This window comes from Cibotium barometz, chromosome 1 (genome assembly GCF_041138505.1).
Source record: "Cibotium barometz isolate CiBa-2024 chromosome 1, ASM4113850v1, whole genome shotgun sequence".
In the NCBI taxonomy this organism is placed as follows: domain Eukaryota; kingdom Viridiplantae; phylum Streptophyta; class Polypodiopsida; order Cyatheales; family Cibotiaceae; genus Cibotium; species Cibotium barometz.
This window is the reverse complement of record NC_141046.1, coordinates 15,353,147-15,365,140: the sequence shown is the minus strand read 5'-3', so window position 1 is coordinate 15,365,140 and position 11,994 is coordinate 15,353,147. Positions and strand designations below refer to the sequence as shown.

General features: G+C 39.3%; 1 pseudogene across 1 annotated transcript; it reads right to left on the bottom strand.

Annotated features, from left to right (window-relative positions):
- Window positions 1–1,011: 1,011 nt before the first annotated feature.
- On the bottom strand, window positions 1,012–11,386 carry LOC147641646 (2-methylene-furan-3-one reductase-like; annotated as a pseudogene). The gene is made up of 5 exons (XR_015268416.1): window positions 11,357–11,386; window positions 2,834–3,009; window positions 2,387–2,710; window positions 2,106–2,265; window positions 1,012–1,548 (listed from the first exon to the last, which is right to left on the bottom strand). The product of XR_015268416.1 is annotated as a 2-methylene-furan-3-one reductase-like (transcript).
- Between the last annotated feature and the right edge of the window lie 608 nt (window positions 11,387–11,994).

Below are 11,994 nucleotides of genomic sequence, written 5' to 3'. Positions count from 1 at the left end.
ACTTGTGATCTCTTTTAAGTCTCCATAGATTTGCATGGTTACCAGATAAAAGTGATTGTAAAGAGCATGCATGAGAGGGTGGGATAGTGTAAAAAGGACTAGGAAGCATTGTGAAGCGTTACTACTAATAGCACCCATAAGAACAAAGAGTTGTCGTGGATTATCATGGTTGCACAAAGAAAGGTGATATATTATCATGGTTTCACAAAGAAAAGTGGTAAATCAGGACGTATAGGAGGACACTTCAAGTGATATCATCATCAATCCTAAGAATAAAGATTTCGCATCAATGAACTATTCGAATTGCCAAACTCTTGCCAAAGAAAAGTAAGATTATGAGACTTCAAATCCTTAAGAACTGATGAAGAATTCAAGGTGTAAGAGAAGGTAGCATCATCAAGTGATACCATCAACATCAATCCTAAGAATCAAGATTTGGCATGAATTATTCCAATTGCCAAACTCTTGCCACCAAAAAAAAGTAAGATTATGTGACTTCTAGATATTTTTGAGGTCTATGCGTTTTCATGCTTGGAAAATTAAAGTGATAGAAAGGGGGTGAGAGTAAAGAGGTTTGGCAAGCTCTGTAAAGTCGTACCATCCATCCTCCCCCTTCCTCAAACAAATATTTTGTAGATAATCAATCCAATCCGATTGTTAAATCGAATGTAGATCAAATCCTTGTTAAATCATAGATCAAATACCATCAACCAATCTTACTTTTATATTTCAAACATGATACCTTGCCAAACTAGATCAACCAGGCCCAATATATATATATATATATATATATATATATATATATATATGTATGTATTAGGATCAAAATTTCTTGCATTAGCGTAATAAATTTTATTAGTACTAGTGTCAAAAACGTTTTTGGGAATGATCGATGAAATACCAAGATCTTTTCCTCAGAAATTTCGAGACTTACGTAATTGGATACTAGAACTTAACCCGCGCGTTGCTACGCGGTATATAAAAGACATTAAGAAGAGAAACGCAGGAATACAAAGGGTCAATTGAAGGGATTTTTCCCTCTTACTTTTTAGAAATCCAGGATTTGTCTTTTCTCTCATCTCCTTGTGCCTTGGTTAATGTCCATAGTTAATATGTAATAGATAGTTACTATCTCTTCTAATAGGCAAGATATTTCTACCTTATAGAATTCAACATCATAATACAATAAATACATCAATCAAATAGAATTCAGCATCACAATAGTTTACATCAATGAAAACTAGGGTATTATTTTTGTGTGTAGCAGTCCTTTACTTTATTCTAATATGGGTGATATGACTACTTTGCCCACTGCCTTTCCCGTTTCCAAGTAACTGAAGGCCTCCTTTACTTGGGAGAAAGAAAAGAGACCTTTGGGATCAATGATGGGCTTCAACTGCCCACTCTCCAAGAAAGGGTTGAGCTTTGCAAGGATGGATCCATTGGAAGTGAGAACAAAGGGTATCACAGGAGGCTTGGCTTGAAAATCGGCTATGGTCAGCACATACCCTCCCTCCTTTGCAGCCTTGGCAGCATTTACACCATCTCCTGTACATAATCATGACACATGTGAGACTAGGAATACAGCTTCAAGGTTTAGTAGCTTAATAGCCCACCACTACACATGACTCACTATAAAGGTTATCTACAAGCATCTATCATGGGGCACGCAGCCTGGTAAGAAGGAACAGTTACTCTTAAAATGTATCTCAACGTACTTACTCAAGATCGTAGGAAGGTAAGCATGTTCAAAGTGAGCGCATTTACACACACACACAATCAACCATCATGCATGAGCATAAAAGAATGCATTCCGACTCGTCTAGAGCTGGCAAGTAGCAGCAACAATATTGTGGAGTGTGTGGTATGTGAACTAAAGAGTGGGAAGGAAGTTGGGGATGGAGTGTGTGTGGTATGTGAACTAGAGAGTAGGAATTAGGTTGGGATGTCCCGGGTCTCAATCCCTGTTTCTAAATGTCTTCACTTGTTGTAAACTCCTATCAAACCTTGGAAATGGGTGGTTTTGTTGAATGGTAAAGAAGCTGCCGCCGCTGGCTGGATTTACCTATCATTAATCTGGGCCATGATGAGAATTAGGAGCTTACCCACTGTGTCAAAGACGAAGTCGTACTTTTCTGGCAGCTCATAGTAGTTAGATTTGGTGTAGTCGATGACCAAATCGGCTCCGAGGCTCTTCACGACCTGGATTTTCCCTGTGCTAGCTGTAGTGGCAACCACAGAGGCACCATGGACAACCTTGGTCAACTGGGCAAGCGCGCAAAGCATTACAAGGCTAAACAATGACATTAAAGCTTTATATGTAATCACTTCATGTCAATTACAGAGGTGATAAAAGTGAGCATCAATTATATATTATACTAGATACCTGGATGGCCAAGCTGCCCACTCCTCCGGCTCCTCCCAGTATGAGGGCCGTCTGGCCGGGCTGGAATTTGGCTGTCTCGAAGGCTTCTTGCGCGATGATGAGTGCGAGGGGCAAGCTTGCTGCCTGAGCGAAAGTGAGGTTCTTGGGTTTGAGAGCAAGGAGATTCTCTTCCACTGCTGTGTATTGGGCCAGGGACCCAAAGCGCTTCGGCCCATTCACTGCATGCTCTGAGACGTCCCCAAAAACCTCGTCCCCTTCCTTCAAATCTTTCACCTCGCTGCCAACCTTAACCACGACTCCGGCCACATCGTAGCCTGGGACATGCTGCAGCAGACGCACGTGGGTGGGTTAATGTACCGCATGCGCACAAATTAGCAGTTGATAGGAATATTCAGAAGCATAATAAGCAAGCTCCTTGTATTCTGTGAGGGCTCAAATCTTAATTACCGGGAGCTCGGAGTCAGTGTGCTTGAGATAACCTCGCCTGCGCTTGAAGTCCACAGGATTGAGCGCTGCCGCCTGCACCTTTACGAGCACTTGATCTGGACGATTTCTGGGACCGGGTATTCCCCAAACTGAAGCACCTCCTCCACCGCCCCGTACTCGCCGTAGTGCCAAGCTTTCTGCACATCGGCCACCATCTTCTGCTCTTGCGCTTGGACAATATGTGTGTGATGATGAGTGAGAACTACGTAGTATGATCTTGTAAAGCAGCTAAATAATATTTGCTTCACCGATAAACGCTTGTCCGAGAACCTTATTTATATAGAGAGCATCGCGACCAATTCCCTCTGGACACATCCACCTACGTAATAGGTTCATGAACGTTACACTCAGGTGCAGGTGCATGAACCTTAGACGTCTTCGCTCAGGTGCATGAACCTTAGAAGTCTACGTCATTTCATTTCAAAATTTCAAGAGAGAAAACCCACATTTATCACTTTCTACCTGCCAAACGCTCCTCTGATGTAGGATTTAATGTGCAACCTTCAACATCATCTTCATGTTCAATTACAAATTGAAATGAACCACGAACAATCCCATCTTGTGTAATTTCTTTGTGTACTACCCTATATGTAGAATCAACGATAACTCACATAACCCAAGAGCTTATTGTCACTAGAACCATAATCAAAAACCTCCATGCAAGTCTTTGAAGCCATAAATGATCAGCTTTTTATGTAAAAGATATAATAGAAAAAGAGAAGCATGCAAATGAATAGACGGCAAAGGAGGATGTACTCGTTAAAATAATTTCAAAAGTGCTTGCCCAATTTCATACAATATTGAAATAATCATGACAATGGCAAGAAATTACACATTCCATATACGAAGGGTTTCTCGCTCACGAATCAAACTAACTTGCAAAAGCCTCCTTTTCAGCTTGTAGAAAAATAGCGAGCCCACCCAGTTACAAAAGAAAGGAGATAGTTAGCCTGCAAACAAGAGGTTAAAGTTTTGGGAAAGTGTTAATACAATAAGCGAGGGAACTATTAAAAAACAATTCTCAAGAGAGATTAAGCAAAATAAAAATCAAGTATAGTATTTGAGAAGGCCAAATCTTGTGAAGAGGAGAGGAAGAAGAGCTAAAAATTTGATTTCTCAGCTTGCGAAAAGAAGGCTTGAAACCGCTTGAAGAAGAAATCAACCTACATAGCAATAAGTATAAATTTTTAGAAAGAGTTAATTGAAAAATGACGTTCATGAGAGATTAAGAAAATTTACAGAAATCAAATATAATACGTCAGAAAGCTGAATCTTGTGAAGAGAAGAGGAAGACATATGCCTTGTCAATAAAGAGCCACTTGAAAACTGATTTCTTATCTTTCAAGAAAAGAAGGCTTGAAAATAAGAGATCCCACTTAAACAAGAAATCAGCCTGCATAGCAACAAGTTTAATTTTTGAAAATAGTTAAGACAAATAACAACAAGAAGACTATTGAAAGATGAGAGATTAAATAGAATAAAAATCAAATAGATATAATGTCTGAGAAGGTTGAAAGGAGAGGAAGAGGATTCCCATGTTGTCAATAGAGAGGCAAAAGCTTGTGCATTAGTACGCGCAAGCGTGTGGGTGCCTGTGGATTTGTTACTTTACTCATTCCATACTCAGACATAAGAGAGAAAAGATTTGAAATTTTAGATATTGGTTCAAGATAATAAAAAACACAGAACCCAAAAGGTAGAGCGGGAGACGAGGGGAGGGAAAGGAAGCTTGAAAGATTCAATACATTCTAATCATTTAAGCATGGGTTCTCTTTCCCCAAAAGCTTTAACTAAAATTAAAGTTTCAAAAAAATTGAACTCTACATAAAACTCTACCTGAAAATTGAAGGGAAGAGAAAGGCATCTTGAAGAGTTCAATGCATTCTAATCATTTAAGCATGGGTTTTCTTTCCCCAAAAATCTTTAACTAAAATTCAAGTTTCAAAAAATTTTGAACTCTGCATAAAACTCTACATAAAAATCAAGTTTCAAAAAGAACTTGAACTCTTTAAGGAAAGATTCAAAAATCTCACATGTGTCTCGTGGGGGAGGACTTGAACCCATGCCATTGAGCTAAAGGCTAAAAGAGCTATACCATTAAAACATACTCCATTTTTTCTAGCTATTTTGGAATAAATACACCCCTAATCTTAACTCATAGGCTAGGAATAGAAATACCCTTTCTATTTGTGGAAAACTATAAGTCAACCTAAATAAAATACCCCTTCATTTGAAATCACGTGGTACTTTACAGGTTCTATAAGGTGAACCCCCACTACTACTGGATGCCTATGTTCTAGCGACGTTTTTCGACGCCTGTTCGCAGTGTTGGAATAAGCGTCTATATAAGTATGTTTATAAAAAATTACAAATAACGTCCGAAAAACATCGCTATAAATGTTGGAAATAACGTCGCTATACACGTTGCAATAAAAGCCAGAGATTTAATTATTTAATTTTTCCCTTGTTTGTATCATTACCAATATATATGTTTCTTTTTCACTTTTAGTATATTAAAATACTTGTAAAATTAATAAAACCAATAAATGCATTACTGAACATGTGAAATTCTTTGCATGTTTACAAAATCAAAGTTGATCATTATCAACCCTCTCATCATTAAAAAGATCATTAGCTCCAAAATATCTATTTCAAGGAAATCCCGTCATCTTCAAATCGTGTGGGAATAGATGATGCATCTATGTCGGCCTCTAAATCTTCTAGCTATGGCTTTGGTTCCTCATTTGTTGCTAGTTCTTCGTCAAGATCACTGTCTACTGTGTCTGAAACATTTCCTGCTCTGATTTTTTGATCTCTATACCTTCGTCTAGCCCTTGCTCTTGCTGTACTTCGACACGTAGTGGAACTTGATCTTGTTGGCCCACACCAATCTCTGCTTCATCTCCATCTATTTCCATGTTTTCATGTATTTGTTTATTACGTGGTGCCACTTGGATTAAAAACCACCATCTTAGATCTCTTGGGTCCTCCTTAAAGATTATTTGCTCAGAGTGCTCTCGTAGTACAAATGTGTGTTTTTGGTCTGTCCACATCTTTGTGGAGTCCACTTGGGATTTGTCTCTTTGCATGGTTTCATGTGCTCCTGTTGTCACTACCTTGAACCACTTAACATCAAATATAAACATATGAAACTTTCTAAAGCAAACCATGATGGTATCTTGGATGGTTCTAAAGTAATCCAACATGCCACATCCATATTTGAATCACTTGCACTAGTCCTGCTTTCATGCATGAAATTTGCTTTCACACCACAATCGAATGTTGTTCTCTTCTTATTGATGCGCTCCACTCAAAAATGGTGTCCATGTGACCACAATGCTGCAAATTTTTGATACTAAAAGAAAATCACACATCGTTAGATTATGTGTGTGATGATGAGTGAGAACTACGTAGTATGATCTTGTAAAGCAGCTAAATAATATTTGGTTCACCGATAAACGCTTGTCCGAGAACCTTATTTATATAGAGAGCATCGCATCTGGACACATCCACCTACGTAACAGGTTCATGAACGTTACACTCAGGTGCATGAACCGTAGAAGTCTTCACTCAGGTGCATGAACCTTAGAAGTCTACGTCATTTCATTTCAAAATTTCAAGAGAGAAAACCCGTGAAACTATATCACTACCTGGTTGTTGTATCTATCAAATTATAATTATTAGTTGTATCAATTAAATACCTCTACTCCCCTCCCCTCCTACTCCCTACTTGGGAAAAATCATCACCCTCGATAAAGCACATTGGACTACCCCATAATCCCCAACACAAGAAGAGATGAAAATTTAATGAAGAAGTTATGCATGAATCACCTCCGGGAGTAGAAGGTGATTCCACATGCGATGGTGTGGCACTTCCTTTGGTCCGTGTGTTAGAAAAGCACCCAAGGATTTTTTTCATGGATCTGCCTCAAAATGCTTCTTTGGTCGCCCACCAAGCCCTATTATTTTAAGAGTGGAGGTGAATGGCCCGATGATGTTTTGCCCACAGCCATAATGTGAGATTTTTCTTTGACATACTCTGTATAAGAAGAGTTTGTAGATCTGGTTTTCGAAACGGCACACTTCCCATCATCGTACTTGCATACCACTCTTACAATGCTCTTGTCCTTGTTATCGTTCAAGGTTGCTTCAATCAGCTCCTACATAAACTGAGGCAAACAATATTACAAAAGAAGCTTCAAAATCAATCAAGAATCAACTCCAAAAAGAAACTCAAAACTCAACTGAAAATCAGCTCCTTTACGACTTACAGTAGCCATGCATGATAAATATTTTACTTAAGGTTGCAGCAATGGTTAGAAAAAAGAGGTTACTTACCTTCATGAGAGTAACATTGAAGGTATTCATTTCCTCCATTGCTGCTAGAATTGCAATCATATCCCCACCATGGTCTTCTATATCTTTTGAGCTAGGTGTTGCTTCATCCTTCAATCCTCGATTAGCTAGGTATCTTCTTTGATGCCCTTGACTTTCTAAAACATGAGTTCTCATGAAATTAGAGAATTTACATAAGTTGATTGCTTGCCAATGAATCCGGAACCATAAGTTGTTGCACATTCATGATTGCTTGCCAATGAATTCGGAACCATAAGTTGTTCCACATTCATGACACCACACTTGAACCAAGGACCTGCCATTGAGATCCTCCGTAGTAGTGAGCTCGAACCTATCATCTCCTCGAGGCGGTTCACTATAAGTAAACTCTCTATATCACGTGCGTTCAAGGGTTAATTAAAAAACCCCTTATCTGTAAATGTTTCATGAATAAAACACACCCTTTTTCTATTCAATCTGTAAATATCCCCTTTAAATGGTACCCTTCTGTATGCAAAAAATATGTTAAAAAGGGATTAAAAAAACCCCTTCTATTGAACTCACGTGCTATGCTTACATATTTATGAGTGACCCCCCCAAGATCATCTCTTGGTGGGTTTCGCTCCTTCAACTTTTTGCGGGATTTCTCACATTGGATCTACCAACTTTCAAGGATAGACTTTGATATCAATGTGCTCTTGAGAATGTTTCTACAATGATCTTGGCTACGGCATACATCCTGCACACTATGGTCACCTTCAAAGCTTGCGTTGAACTCTCCATCATTGAAGCCTTGACATCAGGGATTTCATTAACGTCTTCACAATTTCGTGATCACGTTAATAAAACCTATTGTTAACATATTAAAACTTGTGATCACATTGTATATTCACATGACCTGAGCAATGACCTGCCAGAACCCACTAGTCCCGTAACACCTCCGGGCTTTTGATTTTCCCGGCGGGCCCGCCGGGAAAACAAAAGAACCCCGGCGGGGTACTATTCTGTTTATAAAGATTGCCCGACACCCATCGTACAACTTTTGGGGAGATAGTCCTTGTTTTGGGGGCGTGATATCTCTCCTCAAAGTACTTGTAGAGCTCTCGAGTTGCTAGAAGTGTTCTCTTGGGAAGAACGTCCTTATCTTAGGGGCTGTCGTCTTTCCTTGTAGGCACTCCTAAGGCTATTGAGCCACTCGTCCTTAGTTCTTTGAACTGGGGGCAGGATGTGGTTCGTAGCTAATACTTGCAGAGATTTAGGGACAAATTTGGAGTCATTCAGCTTTGCATTTGAGCCACGTACGTAATCTACCTCATTTTGCTTTATGAATGGTTTGATGGAGCCAAGAGTCCTGCTTAGGGGCTTGTATTGGTTCTTGATACTTGATATAGTTTAGAGTAGACAAGGGTCTATTGTCCTATACTAGAGTATTGGGCAAGCATAGATCTTTGATTGTGTAAAGTATCCTTAATTGGGTACAAAAGGCATCCTTCATTGGGGGTGTAATGCGCATGATAGTTTCGAAGTAGTTTTGTAGTAAGACCTTGCAAGATAGTTTGAAGTAGTTTTGTGTTATCATTAGGGCCAATTTGGATGAAAAAAGGGCTGTTTAGGGTTTCTCTATTCTTGATCTAAGGGTCAAGGAGGAGCCACGTGTCAAGAAGTATGGCATTTTTTTACACGTGTCAAGATCTCCTTCACTTACTTTTGGAACATTTTGCACTATTTTAGCCATAACTTTTACATATGAACTCCAAATTTAGCGCTCAAATGGTCCACAGGTGGCGCTTGATGAGCTCTATCCAATGAGTACCCATGTTGAATAGTTTTGGTAAGATCTTCATGGTCTTTTTTAAGTTGCCCCTTTTTAGATCCTTAGACAGCCCTTTTCTTGTCCAAATTGGCCCTAATGGTGATGATCTTTTGTCTTTGTCAAGATAGTTTCGAAGTACTTTGTCTGCTAATGTATGTTTTGTAATACGTGAGTGATTTGTTGTTTTTTCATTTGTGTATTCATTGTTATATGCTTGGTTGAATAGGTTATTTGTTGAGATAGCGGACAATGTTGGATCCAATGATACCTCCAATAGAGTCCAAATTTCAAATAGCAGAAAAAAAAAGGCACCTGGGATAGAGTGGCAATATGCAATTAACGTTGGTGATCGATTCATAGATTGGGAGTGTAAGCTATGCCATGCAGTAAAATTAGGTGGGGCGCCTCGACTAAGAGAACACTTTTTAGGCGGACCGAAGAAAAAGTCATGTAGCCACCCCTCTGCACCTATAGTGGCCAAACGCATAAGAGAAGAAATTCAAAAGAAAGATTCAAGAAAACATGACACTCCTACCATTAATGTATCAAGGCAGCAAGAACACTGTTGTTCTAATCATCAAAATCCCACTACATCGCCTACTTGTACCCCGAACGGCAATGTGCAACCAGAAAGTAATTTACCCAGTGCATCTTCCTGCAAGCCAAACTTTGACGTAGGAAATATACCCATGCGTCAAACTTCATTACAAGAAAGTCTACGTCAAGGTCGACTCGATGATGCACAACTCTCCCTTGCTGAAGCGATTTACTTTTCTGGGAGTGCTATGATGATGGTGGACAGTGAGCATTGGAAGAAAATTGGTGAGTTTGGACCAGGGTTTTCACCGCCTACGTACCATGCTATGCGAAATGATCTATTAGAGAAATGTTATGCGCAAGTAAAAGAACGTGTACAAAGAATAATTCTTAGCAATATAGAGCTTTCTGGATGTAGTATAGCAAGTGATGGATGGTCTAATGTGCAAAGAAAACCATTAATTAATATAATGGTTATTTCACCTAGAGGTGAAACTTTCATCCGTGCCATGGATTCAGCTGGTTCAATCAAAACTGGGGCTTACATTGCTCAAGTCATTAGCTCTGTGATAGAGGAAGTGGGTGCCAAAAATGTAGTCCAAGTCGTCATGGACAATGCAAAAAATTGCAAAAATGCATCCAAAATCCTACAACGACAATATCCTCATATTTTTTCGGTAGGCTGTAATACTCATAGTTTGAATCTTGTATTAAAAGATTGGTATAAATCTGATGATACCAAATGGTTTGCCTCAATCGTCGACACTGCTCGCCAGCTTGTGAGATTCATGCTCAAGAGGCACAGAGTGTTAGATATTTTTCGACCTCGCATGTCAGTTATGTTAAAGCTTCCAGCGGAGACTAGGTTTTGCACTCACTTTTACACTTTTGAGTCTCTTCTTAGAAATAAAGATGCAGTTTGCGAAACATTTACATGCATGGCATTTCATGACTGGGAGAACACTCAACTTGAAAAAGTGAAAGAGAAAATCAAAGTCTTGAAGGCAGCGCTTACGAGAAGAAGTTGGTGGAACAGTGTGATGGATGCATACCATGTAATGATGCCTGTTATGTATGCCGTACGAAGTCTTGATCAAAGAGCGCCTAATCTCGGAAAAGCATGGATGCAATGGTGGACTGTCCAGCGGAGTTTGGAGTGTCCTGAGAAATAAGAGCATTCAGTGGTGGAAAAGCAATGGCGTGTACCATTCTCCAGTAGACAAAGAAAAGTTCTATTGAAGTACTTTCATGCTAGATGGATTGGAGCGCATTCACCAACACAGTGCTGCTTACATGTTAGATCCTGAATATTGGAATATGGATTTGATGTCCAACATTGAAGTGGTGCAAGATTTTTATAAAGTGGTAAACAATTTCTATAATAATGATGATGATCATGTAAAGTGCATAAAGGAGATGACCTCATTTCGATTGAAAGAGGGTTTATTTTCCAACTCCCTTGTTCAACAAATGGCTAAAGAGCAACCTGCATTGAAGTGGTGGATGATGAATGGTGGTGAGCATTATGCTTTATTGCGCAACCTTGCGATGAAGGTTCTAAGTCAGTGCTCTTCAAACTCAGGCTCAGAAAGAAACTGGAGCATGTACAAATATATTCACAGTACTATTCGCAATCGACTTCTTGCAGATCGAGCAAATAAACTTGTTTACATGTATTGCAATGAAAATATCTTGCGAGACATTGAAAGCGAAGAGTATGAAGAAGATATGCCCAGATGGATGTACAATTGTGATGATGTAGTAGACGAGAACTTTGATGTTGGACGCACGTTGTGCACCACCCTTGAGATAGAAGACAATTTAGACATTGACTTAGATGAGCTTAATTTAGCAGACGAGAGAGTTAACGATGAAAGAATTTTGGAGCAAGATACTGACATAGAGGAAGAAGTCATTTCATTAATTTCATAAAAAGTACTTGTACAAATGATCGTATTTGGAGAAATTATCAATACAAAAGTAGGATTTGTCTTTCTTAGCTTTCATCTTGAAATAAATTACGAATTGCACTAGGAGTTGCATCTAAAAGTCCTCGTGGTTTATATTCGCTCGCTAGCCATGCCGAACAATGTATAAATACCTTGATTTATCGTCGGGACATTGCACAATGCACATGTGGAAGTATTTTGCATTTGTCTCACTAAACATATTAAGTGGTAGTAGTGTCCACAGGGTAGTATATACTGGCCGCTCCACCCATCGAATACTTTGTAACATACAGGACATTGGGGGGTGGAGGAACTAGTAACCTCAGCAGAAACTCCCACAAGATCAGGATGTATCAAAAAATGAGAGATGTGGTTTCCTTGGCGCACAGGAGCAATACGTGAAGAGATGCTCTGTACATCTTGGCTGATCTTTGTGAGCTGCTCTTGAATCCCTCTATTGGTCGGGGGAGGAGTTGATGCTTGAGTTA